General features: G+C 46.2%; 1 protein-coding gene across 1 annotated transcript in view; it reads left to right on the top strand.

Moving 5' to 3' along the window:
• Positions 1 to 5,429: 5,429 nt before the first annotated feature.
• Positions 5,430 to 12,500, top strand: part of LOC144521732 (midkine-like) — a 19,838-nt gene continuing 12,767 nt past the window's right edge. Inside the window, exon 1 of the mRNA XM_078256302.1 lies at positions 5,430 to 5,537. The gene's annotated coding sequence lies outside the window, so the exon portion shown is untranslated. The remainder of the gene's footprint in view (positions 5,538 to 12,500) is intronic.

Genomic DNA, 12,500 nt, shown 5'->3' with positions numbered 1-12,500 from the left:
GTTAACATTAGACGGGCCCCCTAAGACAGAAGATATTTGGGAACTGTTAACATTAGACGGGCCCCCTAAGACAGAAGATATTTGGGAACTGTTAACATTAGACGGGGCCCCTAAGACAGAAGATATTTGGAAACTGTTAACATTAGACGGGCCCCTAAGACAGAAGATATTTGGGAACTGTTAACATTAGACGGGCCCCCTAAGACAGAAGATATTTGGGAACTGTTAACATTAGACGGGCCCCTAAGACAGAAGACATTTGGGAACTGTTAACATTAGACGGGGCCCCTAAGACAGAAGATATTTGGAAACTGTTAACATTAGACGGGGCCCCTAAGACAGAAGACATTTGGAAACTGTTAACATTAGACGGGCCCCCTAAGACAGAAGATATTTGGGAACTGTTAACATTAGACGGGCCCCTAAGACAGAAGATATTTGGGAACTGTTAACATTAGACGGGGCCCCCTAAGACAGAAGACATTTGGAAACTGTTAACATTAGACGGGACCCTAAGACAGAAGACATGTTGTTGGAGCTATACCATGTATGGGGCCTTAAATGGTCAGTTCCCTACTCCAAGCATATACTCACACCCCCACTTTAGGTTACTAAATGCACAGACTATATCATGTGATAACAGCAGAACTACAATAGCGACAATATTTGAAGATTGGGTTGGTCGCCTCTCCGAGCTCCTGCAGAAGCTTGTAAAATAATGCTGAATTATTTGATGTAATAAACCTTTTTATAATCAAGAATCAAGAAACAGCGTCGGCGAAGTTCCTCTTCCACACATCGGCAGCGTAGCGCTGCAACCAAGACACAACATGGGCAACGGTAAGGGACCGTTATGGAATGGACCACCGGAGGAAAATAGGGGAGGGTCATGTCTTTTTATTTTTTTGTTGAGGGGAGGGTCACCCAACTGTTTTATTCATGAAAAGAGCAACATTTCAAAGTGGCTTGTTTGGTGCATATTTATCCATGTAGCTCTCAGTCTCGGCCCCCTAGCAGATCTAGGGTCTAGGTCTAGGTCTGACCACATACGCAGAGTTTGCTGGGGGGGCAGGACGAGCACTGCCCCCCTGGTGGCTCATACGGGTGTTATGACCCTGGGGTCATGTTTTGTGATTTGTTTTGCCCTGCTCTATCAGTTGTTCTCAAGAGTGTACACAGGTAATGAAGAACAGCTGATTGGTCCAGCAGAGCTGATTGCTGTCTCCTGATTGGTCGCCTGGAGGACAGCAGCCATTTTAAGCCTCATTGGACAGGAGCTCTGTCTCTCTCTTCACTCTGCCGTTCCCAACATGTGCCTGTGGAAACCTGTCTTGTGTTTCACGTTGTTGTGAGTAGTGTTAACAACCTTCTGTCAAAATGGTTGTTTTGACTTCTTGGATTTGTTATCTTTAACCATTTAGTTTCATCTGTGAATATATCTTTGAATTATTTGCTAGTAGCAGTTTGGTAGGAGTGAGAAGTCCTTTTGTTTGGTTCCCTTTTTCTCCTGTTTGTTATTAGCAGCTTAGGTTAGAGCTTTGTCTTTTTGTTACGTTGTGTTTTGGCTTAGGTAAGTTTAGTTTGTTGTGTTGGGGCCTCATCTCCGAAATAAATAGACTGTTACTTTGCAATTCTTTGTCCTGGCCATGTTTGGGAGTGGGAAGAGTGGGGTGTGTGTGTGCGGGGGGTTACCCCTAGACATCAGGTCGTAACACTGGTAATTGCATTGTTTAAAAAAATGAGTGGAATAATTATTTATCCAGATAATTATTACCAGATATTTTATAAATATCTTAAATAACACAAAACAACTAAATGGTGGTAGGTAATACATCTGATTTCATATACTGCTTTAGTAAAAAAAACTATTACCTGGCTGACGATGGGAGCAGCAGGGACGATAAAAAACAAAACTTACTGTTGTACTATAGTCTGGACATCAACGTTGCAATAAAGGTTTCCTAAATGCCGTGTATACACATGTGATGTCAGCTTACTAATTGATTGCGCTGTTTTGTGTAGATTTGGACTTGTATACGTTTATTCCACTTTGTTTAAGCGGAGAAGTGGAGAGGCCTCGTTCACCTGGTTGGAGCTGGCTGGTGAATGTGGCGTCGTATCGGCCTTGCTGGATACACCGAGACTCTGTTTGTCAGATCTACTGATCGCTGTGGATTACTTTCTTTTCGTGTCATTGGATTACAGCAAAATACGGATCTTTTTTCTCAACGTGTCTTAACGTTTTATGATGAGTGTGTGGAGGCATCTCAACAGACTGGAGGTCCAACACTGATTGTTCACCGTTACGTTTTAGTTGGATTTAAGCGTCTATTGCTACAATGTAATGTAAAATCTGCTTTGCATGTGTTTTGGAATATAATGTTCAGCTTCAGCAGCTTTACCTATGTGCTAAAATATACAATGACGAAGCCTAGTGACAAGTCCATAGCAACCAGTGTTGAATTCGCCTAGACCGGCGGGGATGGGTGTGTAGCCACAGTCATGGCGCACCCTCACCCTATCTCTGCTTCTCTTCATAGAAAGCTTACTATATTTAGGGTATGAGGTGTTGCAGCGTTCGCCTAGACCGGCGGGGGAGGGTGTGTAGCCACAGTCATGGCGCACCCTCACACTATCTCTGCTTCTCTTCATAGAAAGCTTACTATATTTAGGGTATGAGGAGTTGCAGCGTTCGCCTAGACCGGCGGGGGAGGGTGTGTAGCCACAGTCATGGCGCACCCTCACACTATCTCTGCTTCTCTTCATAGAAAGCTTACTATATTTAGGGTATGAGGAGTTGCAGCGTTCGCCTAGACCGGCGGGGGAGGGTGTGTAGCCACAGTCATGGCGCACCCCCACCCTATCTCTACTTCTCCCCATAGAAAGCTCACTTATACTTAGGGAGTATGCCCTGCTGTGCCCTATTATACCCTACTACGCCCTGCTGTGCCCTATTACACCCTACTACGCCCTGCTGTGCCCTATTATACCCTACTACGCCCTGCTGTGCCCTATTACACCCTACTATGCCCTGCTGTGCCCTATTATACCCTACTACGCCCTGCTGTGCCCTATTACACCCTACTATGCCCTGCCGTGCCCTATTACACCCTACTATGCCCTGCCGTGCCCTATTATACCCTACTACGCCCTGCTGTGCCCTATTATACCCTACTACGCCCTGCTGTGCCCTATTACACCATGAACTATTATAACTATTAAAATATTGTTATTGTGACTATTATTGCCATTGTTCATCATACCCCCAACCGGCACCGTCAGACACCGCCTACCAAGAGTCTGGGTCTGTCCCGTCAGACACCCCCCACCAAGAGCCTGGGTCTGTCCCGTCAGACACCGCCTACCAAGAGCCTGGGTCTGTCCCATCAGACACTGCCTACCAAGAGCCTGGGTCTGTCCCGTCAGACACCGCCTACCAAGAGCCTGGGTCTGTCCCGTCAGACACCGCCTACCAAGAGCCTGGGTCTGTCCCGTCAGACACCGCCTACCAAGAGCCTGGGTCTGTCCCGTCAGACACCGCCTACCAAGAGCCTGGGTCTGTCCCGTCAGACACCCCCTACCAAGAGCCTGGGTCTGTCCCGTCAGACACCACCTACCAAGAGCCTGGGTCTGTCCCGTCAGACACCGCCTACCAAGAGCCTGGGTCTGTCCCGTCAGACACCACCTACCAAGAGCCTGGGTCTGTCCGAGGTTTCTTCCTAAAAGGAAGTTTTCCTCGCCACTGTCGCACTTACGCATTCATGCATGCTGTTGGGGGAATCACTGGAATAGTTGGGTCCTTGTAAATTATAGAGTGTGGTCTAGACCTCCTCTATGTGTAAAGTGTCCTGAGATAATTCCTGTTATGATTTGACACTATAAATAAAATTGAATTGAATTACCCAGAGTGCTTTGCTGAATGGTCTGAATGTTTTATTGTTTTATTTCATGTGAATACTAGTTTACTGGAGGAGGAACTTAGTATTTGAAGTAATGCAGGAAGTGTTCATTTAGTCTCCATGTTTACTGTGTTTCCACAACAATGTTAGTGAGTATATCTCCTGAAATGGCCCCCCCACCATAACAATGTTAGTGAGTATATCTCCTGAGATGGCCCCCCCCCCACCATAACAATGTTAGTGAGTATATCTCCTGAGATGGCCCCCCCCCCACCATAACAATGTTAGTGAGTATATCTCCTGAAATGGCCCCCCCACCATAACAATGTTAGTGAGTTAATCTCCTGAAATGGCCCCCCCACCATAACAATGTTAGTGAGTATATCTACTGGAATGGCCCCCCCACCATAACAATGTTAGTGAGTATATCTCCTGAGATGGCCCCCCCACCATAACAATGTTAGTGAGTTAATCTCCTGAAATGGCCCCCCCACCATAACAATGTTAGTTGCTCCCTTAGAGAGGTCAGCCAGAAACCATCAGCAGGTTCTGGTGCTGCTCCCTTAGAGGTCAGCCAGAGCCATCAGCAGGTTCTGGTGCTGCTCCCTTAGAGAGGTCAGCCAGAACCATCAGCAGGTTCTGGTGCTGCTCCCTTTAGAGAGGTCAGCCAGAGCCATCAGCAGGTTCTGGTGCTGCTCCTTTAGAGAGGTCAGCCAGAGCCATCAGCAGGTTCTGGTGCTGCTCCTTTAGAGAGGTCAGCCAGAACCATCAGCAGGTTCTGGTGCTGCTCCCTTAGAGGTCAGCCAGAGCCATCAGCAGGTTCTGGTGCTGCTCCCTTAGAAAGGTCAGCCAGAGCCATCAGCAGGTTCTGGTGCTGCTCCCAACATTTGTCCTGCAGTTGGCATGTCACAAAACACTCACTTATTACTCACTTATTAACTCTCTGCTGTGACAGTAAACACACTGGGTGTGTGAGTGAACTGTGACCCAGTTAAACAGGCGTTACCCTTCACACACACACACACACACACACACACACACACACACACACACACACACACACACACACACACACACACACACACACACACACACACACACACACACACACACACACACACACACACACACACACACACACACACACACACACACACACACACACACACACACACACACACACACACACACACACACACACACTCACACACACACACACACACACACACACACACACACACACACACACACACACACACACACACACACACACACACACACACACACACACACACACACACACACACACACACACACACACATACACACACACACACACACACACACACACACACAGACACACAGACACACACACACACACACACACACACACACAGACAGACAGACACACTCACATACACACACACACTATGTAAATGAGCTGAGCTCGTTTTTCCTCAGGGTGTGGATTAAAGCCTGTGATGTCACGGTGAGGCTGGTGTGTGTGTGTGTGTGTGTGTGTGTGTGTGTGTGTGTGTGTGTGTGTGTGTGTGTGTGTGTGTTTAGCAGCAGCTGAAGCAGAGCAACAGAAGGCGACGACTCCACAGTTGGACCGGCTGCTCCTCTCAGCTCAGTAAAGTAAGTTTCTCTCTCGATCTTTGTCACACTTGTGCTGAATCTGTGTCCGTCTAGAAAGACCCAGATATATAACCTGTAATCATATTGGACCTGACGCAAATATCTCACTCAATCATTTTGAGAGTAACTCGGCAACCTTTTTAAATCATCCAGCAATCGTTTGAGTCACTTTCTCAGGCAAAAGATCACATTTAACAAGCTGACATCACACACATTTCACTGTTTTATCAGAAGAAATGACTCAAACTGATGATTGGATTATCAGAATCCAATCATCAGTTCCAACATCCAATAGTTGGAGATTAATGTCATAGTTGATAAGTAATGGAGGAATCTTTGCAGCTCTGCATCATGTAAGTTGTTAGGTTAGTACGTAAGGAAGGAAGGACAGAATCTCTCAGTCGGACAAAAAAACTATTTTAGTCTTTCACTTTGTGTGTCTGTGTGTGTGTGTTTGTCTGTGTGTGCGTCTGTGTGTGTGTGTGTTTGTGTGTGTATCTGTGTGTGTGTGTGTTTGTCTGTGTGTGCGTGTGTGTGTCTCTGTGTAATGTGTGTGCGTGTGTGTGTGTGTCTGTGTGTATGTGTGTGTGTGTGTGTATGTGTGTGTGTGTGTGTGTGTGTGTGTGTCTGTCTGTGTGTGTTTCTGTGTGTGTGCGTGTGTGTGTGTGTGTGTGTGTTTGTCTGTGTGTGTGTGTGTCTCTGTGTGCATGCATGTGTGTGTGTGTGTTTGTGTGTCTGTATGTGTGTGTATGTGTCTCTGTGTGCATGCATGTGTGTTTGTGTGTCTGTATGTGTGTGTGTGTGTGTGTGTGTGTCTGTGTGTGTGTGTGTGTGTCTGTCTGTGTGTGTTTCTGTGTGTGTGCGTGTGTGTCTTTGTGTGCGTGCATGTGTGTGTCTCTGTGTGTGTGTGTGTGTGTGTGCACGTGCATGTGTGTGTGTTTGTGTGTGTCTGTGTGTGTGTGTCTGTGTGTGTGTGTGTCTGTGTGTGTGTGTGTGTCTGTGCGTGTGTGTGTGTGTGTGTGTGTGTGTGTGTGTGTGTGTGTGTGTGTCTGTGCGCGTGTGTGTGTGTGCTCTGTGTGTGTGTGTGTGTGTGTGTGTGTGTGTGTGTGGGTATCTGTGTGTGTCTGTGTGTGTGTGTGTGTGTGTGTCCCGTGCGTGTGTGTGTGTGTGTGTCTCTGTGTGTGTGTGTGTGTGTGTGTGTGTGTGTGTCTCTTTGTGTGTGTGTGTCTGTGTGTCTGTGTGTGTGTGTGTGTGTGTGTGTGTGTGTGTGTGTGTGTGTGTGTGTGTGTGTGTGTGTGTGTGTGTGTGTGTGTGTGTGTGTGTGTGTGTGTGTGTGTGTGTGTGTGTGTGTGTGTGTGTGTGTGTGTGTGTGTGTGTGTGTGTGTGTGTGTGTGTGTGTGTGGATGAATCAGTAATGGAAACATCTAAGACTCTTCAGCTGACTCATATAACGTAAATATTAGACTCTTGATTTTGTGAAGATGTGTTTTTCAGCGGCTGATTTCTCTAATTCACAACGTTCCTTTAAACTCGTGTCGTCTTCCTGTCGACCGTGACGCGACTTGGTGTCCAAATCTCAACATTTTGTTGTTCTTTTACTACACTTTACTCAACGTTTTTGTCGATTGTATTCCGATTTTTGTGTCACTTTTTTGGCGTTTCTTTTAATTTTGTTTTTATCATTTTTTAGATGTTTCTGATGGTTTTTTTTTGGTCACTTTTTTTCAGCATTTAACAAAAAAATAGTTTCTGTTGCTTTTTTTTCCTGCGTTTTTGGAGCTTTTTCCAACATTTGTCGCTTTTTTCAACGTTCTGTTGTCATAGTTGTTGTAAACAGGTCAGACCCGAGGACAGCGGGAGGGTTAAGAGGATGGAAGATGTGTTTGTCTGTGTTGACTTCGGGTCACATTGGCCCGTTTTTAATGTTTGTTTTATATCAGAAAAAATGGGACGTAGAAATAAACGCTGAAAATATGTAGAAGAAAAAATGTAATATTTAAAACGTTGGAAAAAAGCAAAAACAAACCGTGAAAAAAAGTCGTAAAAAACGTAGAAAAAAAAGGTTTTTTTTCAAGGTTGACGGGAAGACAACACAAAGGGTTAAACGGTTGACTTCTCTAATAATGTTTCCTAAGCCTGATTTTGGAAGGACATTACGTCCTGAAAGATGGCTTTTTTTGGCTGCTGGTTTTGGGTGAAAGGGAATACGTTTACTTCTGATATCTTCTCTGGAACACATGAAGTTTCTCAGTTTTGCACAAAATAATTTGATAACTTTGTGATTCAGAATCATGATTAATCATCGTCCTTTGCGTCCGGATCTTTTCTACATATGTACTGATGTAGTTGGACTTTATGGTGAAGAGATAAACATGAACATGTGTGTGTTGATGTGTTGGTGCAGCGAGAGTTCAGTTGCTTTTCTGACATTTTGGTAGCTTTGTATTAGACGTTTGGACGTTTTTTTTGTTGCTATGTTCAACATTTTTGCTGCTATTTTTAATGCGTTGTGTCGCTTTTTTCGTAGACGTCGCTTTTGCTACGTTTTTGGTGATTTTTTGACATTTTTTGTACATGTTTGGTCCTTTTTCCCCAACGCATTTGACGCTTTTAATTTATTTTTAATTCATTTTTTTATTGATGTTTTGGCGCCGAACCACTTTGGTGCAGTAGACAAGATCTCAGCTGTTTTTCAGCTTTGGTTTCTTTAGAAACATTTTTATGGCATTATTCGACATTTTCGGCTCTTTTTTTCCCAACGTTTTGGAGCTTTTTGTCACCTTGTTTTAACACTTCTGGTAGATTTATTTTTGGGCGTTTTTCTGGCGTTTTTTTGTGGCTATATTCAACATTTTTGTGAATAGAGGAGGTTTGGGTTCAAATCAGACGTGACTTCACTTCCTGAAGGCTACAACGTTACACAGAACGTGACGTAGCTCCATTTGTTTCCTTTCCTTTTCAAATGGGACATGAACCCCGGTCTCCTGGGTCAAAGTCCCCCCCAACCTGCCTCCTTACCAGGACACTTGGCACTCTTCTATTTCCTCACCTTACTTCCTGCTTTGCTCCCGTCAGAACTACTACGACCACTAGAGGGCACCGCCTCTAGAAACCTAAATATAGATCAGAACATAGACAGTAAAATAATGGACACAGCGACTCCGTAGACTTCAACGGAGACCAGTGACGTCTCTTTCCCGGTGATGGCTGAGCGTTACTGAGCAGCCTCCAACTGAGCTTGAAGACGTAGATGTGACGTGAGCAACCTGTCTGAAAGTTGGAAGTCTTCTGGTAGCTGTGCCAAGAGAAATCTCAATCATTCCCAATCTAGCAGAGACGGAGAGCGTAGGTATATGTAAGGAGATAACATAGACACAGGCTCATTATTGATCACTAAAATGATAGTTAACATTAGTCATTACACTTAAACAGCTGATGGAAGTCCAAACTGCCTGAGAGCTTCTCCTGTACTATACGGTAACTCCTCTACTATGAGACAGGAAGTCTCGTGGTTATGACCCAATCGTTAGCCTATTGTTATAAAAACGTCTGCTACGGAGCCATAACGTGAGCTACAAGGTAATGGAGCCTTTTATACATTGTCGTGTTTCTTTAGAAATAAACAACGGACAAATAGAGTCTTTAAACGCTTCAGATGTAAAGGTATTCTCTGTCAAAGTGACGTCAGAATGAATGGGAGTCAATGGGATGCTAACGGGATGCTAACGGGAGGTGATGGCTTGTTAGCATCAAAATGGCCACAGGAGCTACGCGTTCCAGATGCTCGCTTACCCCCTTGGTCAGAATGATGCTGGAACAAACCACTGATGGGGGAGTTTCTCTGGAAAGGCATAATATTTGAGCTGCAGAGACAAATCATATGGCCTGGTCCAACCAGACCCTGGTCCACTAGCCTGGTCCTACCAGACTCTGGTACATTAGCCTGGTCCTACCAGACTCTGGTACACTAGTCTGGTCCTACCAGACTCTGGTCCATTAGCCCGGTCCTACCAGACTCTGGTCCACTACCCCTGGTCCTACCAGACTCTGGTCCATTAGCCTGGTCCTACCAGACTCTGGTACAGTAGCCTGGTCCTACCAGACTCTGGTACATTAGCCTGGTCCTACCAGACTCTGGTCCACTAGCCTGGTCCTACCAGACTCTGGTACATTAGCCTGGTCCTACCAGACTCTGGTACACTACCCTGGTCCTACCAGACTCTGGTACACTAGCCTGGTTCTACCAGACTCTGGTCCACTACCCTGGTCCTACAAGACTCTGGTCCACTACCCCTGTCCTACCAGACTCTGGTCCATTAGCCTGGTCCTACCAGACTCTGGTACAGTAGCCTGGTCCTACCAGACTCTGGTCCTACCAGACTCTGGTACACTAGCCTGGTCCTACCAGACTCTGGTACATTAGCCTGGTCCTACCAGACTCTGGTACACTAGCCTGGTCCTACAAGACTCTGGTCCACTACCCCTGTCCTACCAGACTCTGGTCCATTAGCCTGGTCCTACCAGACTCTGGTACACTAGCCTGGTCCTACCAGACTCTGGTACACTAGCCTGGTCCTACCAGACTCTGGTCCATTAGCCTGGATCCTACCAGACTCGGCTACATTACCCTGGTCCTACCAGACTCTGGTACATTAGCCTGGTCCTACCAGACTCTGGTCCACTACCCTGGTCCTACCAGACTCTGGTCCATTAGCCTGGTCCTACCAGACTCTGGTACAGTAGCCTGGTCCTACCAGACTCTGGTCCTACCAGACTCTGGTCCACTACCCTGGTCCTACCAGACTCTGGTACACTAGCCTGGTCCTACCAGACTCTGGTACAGTAGCCTGATCCTACCAGACTCTGGTACAGTAGCCTGGTCCTACCAGACTCTGGTCCTACCAGACTCTGGTCCACTACCCTGGTCCTACCAGACTCTGGTCCACTACCCTGGTCCTACCAGACTCTGGTCCTACCAGACTCTGGTACACTAGCCTGGTCCTACCAGACTCTGGTCCACTACCCTGGTCCTACCAGACTCTGGTACATTTCATTTGGTCCAGAGAGTCTGGCCTCTCTCCATTGACCAGTGTTAACTTCCTTGAAGGCGGGTCCTCTGTTGAAGTTTAAAACTATTGGATCATGGATCGTGGAACGTTTGGTCGTGACGTCGGCTTAGCATCGCTAGCGTTAGCCTTAGCTAACTCCTTCACCACTAACGGAGCGAGCTGGAAAATCAAACTGTTCCCGAACCCCCGTGGGGAGGAGGACCACAACATCACGGCCCCCAACACGACTCAGCAAAGACTGTTCTTGCTCGGGCTTTAACTTCTGGATATTCAGCAGCGTTGCCACAACGGACCGAATGGCTTCGCTCGCATCTTTCTCCGCCGCCATTACGGAACTACAACTCAAACTAGCGTACGGCCTCAACGCCATCGTTCTCAGCCCCTCCCTCTGTTCGCTGATTGGACCCCCAAATATTTGGCCGGAGAAAACCCAAGAATATACCGCAAACCCAGACGTAGTACGTAGGAGGGCGGAGCCAGGCTTCAAATTTTCTTTAGTCTGTAGGTATCCTACAGACTAAAGAAAACATCTTTGTTTGGCAGATATCACACTATAATCATTTACATCTTTTTTATTTTAATATTTATTACAAAAATGATAATTATCTCCAATATCGTGAGTCATATCATCATATCAGTCAAAATCAGAGAACGGGGGCGACCTCTAGCTCACCCAGTAAGAGCGTGCGCCCCATGCAGGCTGAGTCCTTTGCAGCGGCCCAGGTTTGAGTCCGACCTGCGGCCCCTTGCTGCGTGTCATCCCCTCTCTCTCCCACCATTCTGTCTATCCACTGTCACTATCAAATAAAGGTAAAAAGCCCCAAAAAACTAATAAAGACAAACTAGAGAATGCGAGTTCTGAAGAAATGGCGGTGTGGGTACTGAAAGGCCGACGCTCCCCAGAATGTATGAATGATGTGGAACATTTTAAAGAGTAATGGTGTTTTTCGGTGAATGTATGAATGAGTAGGTAACAGTTGAAAATGTATGAATTTGTGTCAACTTTTAAAATTCCGTCCGTTCACTTGAATGTGGGAAATTTCCCCGAAAACGTTGAATATTTCAGAAAGTATGAAGGTTATGGAGATGTTATAGAAGCAGGAACGTCCTGACCGTGCTGAACGTTTGGATGTTGGAATGAAGTTTCTATGTTGAAAAATGTAAAAGGAGTTCATGTGAAGAACATAGAGGTGTGTGTGTGTGTGTGTGTGTGTCTGTGTGTGTGTGTGTGTGTGTGTGTGTGTGTGTGTGTGTGTGTGTGTGTGTGTGTGTGTGTGTGTGTGTGTGTGTGTCTGTGTGTGTGTCTGTGTGTGTGTGTGTGTGTGTGTGTGTGTAGGTGTGTTTGTGTGTGTGTGTGCGTGTCTTTGTGTGCATGTGTGTGTCTGTGTGTGTATGTGTGTGTCTCTGTGTGTATGTGTGTGTCTACGTGTGTGTGTGTGTGTCTCTGTGTGTGTGTCTCTGTGTGTGTGTGTCTCTGTGTATGTGTGTGTGTGTGTGTCTCTGTGTGTGTGTCTCTGTGTGTGTGTCTCTGTGTATGTGTGTGTGTCTCTGTGTGTCTCTGTGTGTGTGTCTCTGTGTATGTGTGTGTGTGTGTGTCTCTGTGTGTGTGTCTCTGTGTCTATGTGTGTGTGTGTGTGTCTATGTGTGTGTGTGTGTGTCTCTGTGTGTGTGTCTGTGTCTGTGTGTGTGTGTGTGTGTGTGTGTGTCTCTGTCTGTGTGTGTGTCTCTGTGTGTGTGTGTGTGTGTGTGTGTGTGTGTGTGTGTGTGTGTGTGTGTCTGTGTGTGTGTGTGTGTGTGTGTGTGTGTGTGTGTGTGTCTGTGTGTGTGTCTCTGTGTGTCTCTGTGTGTGTGTGTGTGTGTGTGTCTCTGTGTGTGTGTGTGTGTGTGTGTGTGT

Source organism: Sander vitreus, chromosome 8 (assembly GCF_031162955.1).
Source record: "Sander vitreus isolate 19-12246 chromosome 8, sanVit1, whole genome shotgun sequence".
Taxonomy (NCBI): Eukaryota; Metazoa; Chordata; class Actinopteri; order Perciformes; family Percidae; genus Sander; species Sander vitreus.
The sequence above is the reverse complement of the archived record's forward strand: the minus strand, read 5'-3'. Positions and strand labels throughout refer to the sequence as shown.